Raw genomic sequence first — 4,402 nt, 5'->3', positions numbered from 1 at the left:
TGCCCCCCCCCCCCCCCCCCCCCCCCAAAAAAAAAAATGCTTCAGAGGGAGGGCATGTACGTTGGCAAGGCAGGGTTGGTTGAATCTGGCCCTTTGTTGATTATTATGTGGTTACTTGTCACCATGTCCACGCCATCCCTTTTAATCTTTGTGTCACAAGTGTGGTGACAATCAGTGAGAGAGCTGATCTCTCCATTGCTCAGCTGTAGTGTGAGTGGTGATATCTGACTGCAGGGAGATTGGGCCTGTGGGATTTCTCTGTTGCTGTGTGCTTGGTACAAGAGCAGTGTCTGATGTGGTACTGGAATTATTTCTTCAAATCGGATCTCTTTAGTGTTGCGTATGTCTGTATGTGACATCTATTGTTATTTGTGTGTGCACATAACTGACACATTTGTTCTAGACCTATTGTGTTTGAGTGAGTTTGCGAAAGGTAAGTGTAAAACAATGTGTGTAGATTGAATTTGTGATCTCTGTTGTGCTCTCTTTGTGTGAGTGCGTGCATGTGTGAGTGTGTGTGCCAAATATTTTTCTACTTCTGGTGTTTTCATCCCTAAGAACGAGCACAGGTCAATAGGGGCCATTATAACATATCTATGAACTAAAAGACTAATGCAATAGATATTTAGATCAATGTGATGTTCTTTATAGTTGTCAGCCTTGGGCGCTCTTTTGCTGGTTAGGCCTCCGCCAAACAAATGTTTTCCTCTGAAAAGCGGTATTTTGTCTCTGTGATTGCCTGGCAGGTTGCATGGTAATCGTGAGAAAAGCACATGACACTTGTACAAAGCGAATTCAAATGACGTGTGTTACCAATTGCGGAGTGGTTTTGGGGAGTGTCAAAATCCCAGCCATTATCCCATTAGATGCGTGTAGTTTCAGGATAAGAATCTGGACTCTAGTTTTAGACTCATCAACCTTTAAACTTTTCTCTGTTCATATCTCTCTAAGGTCAAAGGTCCCTGTGGCAGGCTTGTCAAAGTAGCCTTCCCAATAAGCAGGATGTTAAGCATGCTTGTGGTGTCTGATCTCTCTGGCTGTTCGTATGCCTGGTCTGTTTGTCCAAAGCAGGAGCTGCTTTTGTATTGCTGTCGTATGGTGACACTTTGGGTCTTTATGTACAGTATCAGTTCTACGACCGCTTTTGGTCAGAGTGGGATGACTTGGTGCAGGTTTTCTCTGTGTTTTTTTAAAGTATGCCGTTGTTGGTAAGTCTTTGGTGATCCTGTTAAATAGTTGTACTTCTCTCTGCTTTCAGTGGGGGTTAAAGTTCAAGGAGAAAAGAAATCAAAGCAATAAAAGGGATATCTTTCGCCCTTTTCCTAGTGAACAGGCACAAGCATAGATGGGTTTCCAAAAGGAAGTATTTCAAAATGGCCACCATGTTCTCGTCAAAAGAGCGCCCTCAGTAAATTAAAGCTCATGTCCACTTAGATGAAACTGCCGTTTTTTTAATGTGACTTAAAAATCGACGTGCTATCATTGTACTGTGTGTAGAAACTGTAGACGTTTGTACGTATGAGTATAAAATATGTGGACAAAAAAAGATCAAGGAAAACACTTTGACAAGACTGTCAATATGACGGAACACTATTGTATGTTGTCTTTGTTTTGTAAATGACATTTAAGAAAAAAACGTGAATAAATTCTTCAGTAATCACTCCCATGGGATGTTGAGAATATTTTACAGTGATGCTGACCAGGTGCTGGATGTATTTATTTTATGTGAGAATTGTTACTTATGGGATTCAAATTTGTGGGCCATTTGTCTATCCAGTTCTATGAAGAAAATAATAAACTACTATGGACATAAAAACAAAGTCCTTTCCCTGTTTTGTGATAAGGAAATTGTGTACGTGTGTGAGTGTGTGTGTGTTGCCGTAGGAATCAACCATGCTGAATGCTGCTCTAAAATGTGTAACAAACACAAGGCCTCTTACACATTACTGTACCTCCGATCAGTTAGCAGGATGTCCGTCCTTAACTGTAAGGCCACAGACTCACTGTTATATGTTTGTCTAGAAGGCCATTTTAGATTCCGCTGCCAAAATATCGAAGCGCTTGACGTACCCAACTGAGTCATGGAAATGACCGTCTAAGATCAATGAACTGTATTTTATATATTGTTCCCAACACAGTGCTTTTAGCTGTGCTGCCCCATCATATTGTTTTGTAGACGGGTTTACAACTCGGATCATTTTATTCTGATTGATGATTTTAAATCCCAGATTGGAGGGATGTGCTGACCACAGATTGTACATGTTTTTAAACCTGCTCTCTAATGCACTTTGCACTGTTTTAACTTCCATTCATTGTTATTTTCCGGTTGTGTTGTGTCTCATATGTAACTAACTATAAGTGTGCTGCTTGCTTGGGGAGAATCTCAATGTGACTTTTTTTGCATAAATAAATGATTATTCGTAATATTATTTTTAATACATTCTTGTCATCATGAAATGTTTACACTGCGTAATTTTGAATTTCATCGGACGCGTTCTCTGCGGCAATAACCACTCACATGTTGAGAACTACTGTGCAACATGCTGGACAAGGATTATATTCATAGAATTCAGTATAATACTGAATCTACGATTACAGAATTATTCAACAGAAAAACAAACAACCAGTACACAGTACTGTATGTCCTGAGAAAATGAGTCATTAACTTGTGTATCAATATGTGTTTTCGTATCCCATTAACTATGTCCAGTTGGTGCTCGCCTCCCCTTTCATAATCACCCCCTAGCTAATTGAGGGTCTTCATAAGTAATAATATAACATTTCCTGCTCCCTCCGGTCCCTCTTGTATGCATTGGTAAAAAGCTGTTGATAGTGGTGCAGGATGTTGCAATAGTTGTATAGACTGAGCCAGGCCTTGAGCTATTCTGAGTCATGAGGACTGAAGCCAGTGTTGACATTATGATGCTAGAGGGTTATGAGCTGCGCGTTATGAGGGAGGAGAGAAGAAGAGAGGCTGAGTATTGTCCGGATGTTCAGCCTTATTGTGACAATGACAACACACATCATATCAGAGGTTCTTTTACTCCTCCTCATCTCTCTCTGTGGCGCGCACACACACACACACACTATTTGCCTCTCTCTTTCTCTCCCTGTTCCGAGTGCAGCTCCCCCTCACATGGGGTTCCCGAGTGGAGCAGCAGTCTAAGGCACTGCATCTCAGTGCAAGAGGCGTCACTACAGTCCCTGGTTTGAATCCAGGCTCTATCACATCCGGCCGTGATTGGGAGTCCCATAGGGCGGCACAAAATGGCCTTGCGCTGGCCGGGGTAGGCTGTCATTGTAAATAAGAATGTATTTTTAACTGACTTGCCTAGTTAAATAAAGGTCAAATAAATAAATAAATACAAATATATATGACTGTGGCTAAGGGTTCAATCCCAGCTCCTAGCTGTGTGATTGGTACATTCTTAGCTCCTAGCTGTGTGATTGGTACGTTCCTAGCTATGTGATTGGTACATTCCTAGCTCCTAGCTGTGTGATTGGTACATTCCTAGCTCCTAGCTGTGTGATTGGTACATTCCTAGCTCCTAGCTGTGTGATTGGTACATTCCCAGCTCCTAGCTGTGTGATTGGTACATGCCTAGCTCCTAGCTGTGTGATTGGTACATGCTTAGCTCCTAGCTGTGTGATTGGTAGATTCCTAGCTCCTAGCTGTGTGATTGGTACATTCCGAGCTCCTAGCTGTGTGATTGGTACATTCCTAGCTGTTTGATTGGTACATTCCTAGCTCCTAGCTGTGTGATTGGTACATTCCTAGCTCCTAGCTGTGTGATTGGTATGTTCCTAGCTATGTGATTGGTACATTCCTAGCTCCTAGCTGTGTGATTGGTACATTCCTAGCTCCTAGCTGTGTGATTGGTACATTCCTAGCTCCTAGCTGTGTGATTGGTACATTCCCAGCTCCTAGCTGTGTGATTGGTACATGCCTAGCTCCTAGCTGTGTGATTGGTACATGCTTAGCTCCTAGCTGTGTGATTGGTAGATTCCTAGCTCCTAGCTGTGTGATTGGTACATTCCTAGCTCCTAGCTGTGTGATTGGTACATTCCCAGCTCCTTGCTGTGTTATTGGTACATTCTTAGCTCCTAGCCGTGTGATTGGTACATTCCTAGCTCCTAGCTGTGTGATTGCTACATTCCTAGCTCCTAGCTGTGTGATTGGTACATTCCCAGCTCCTAGCTGTGTGATTTGTACATTCCCAGCTCCTAGCCATGTGATTGGTACATTCCCAGCTCCTAACCATGTGATTGGTACATTCCCAGCTCCTAGCCATGTGATTGGTACATTCCCAGCTCCTAGCCATTTGATTGGTCCAGCTCCAAGCCGTGCTGAAGCCTCTCAGTCTGCACAGCCAGACCAGTCAGTCAGCCTGCAGGCAGCAGC

The sequence above is a fragment of the Oncorhynchus masou genome, chromosome 12 (genome assembly GCF_036934945.1).
Source record: "Oncorhynchus masou masou isolate Uvic2021 chromosome 12, UVic_Omas_1.1, whole genome shotgun sequence".
In the NCBI taxonomy this organism is placed as follows: Eukaryota; Metazoa; Chordata; class Actinopteri; order Salmoniformes; family Salmonidae; genus Oncorhynchus; species Oncorhynchus masou.
This window is presented reverse-complemented; position numbering follows the sequence as displayed.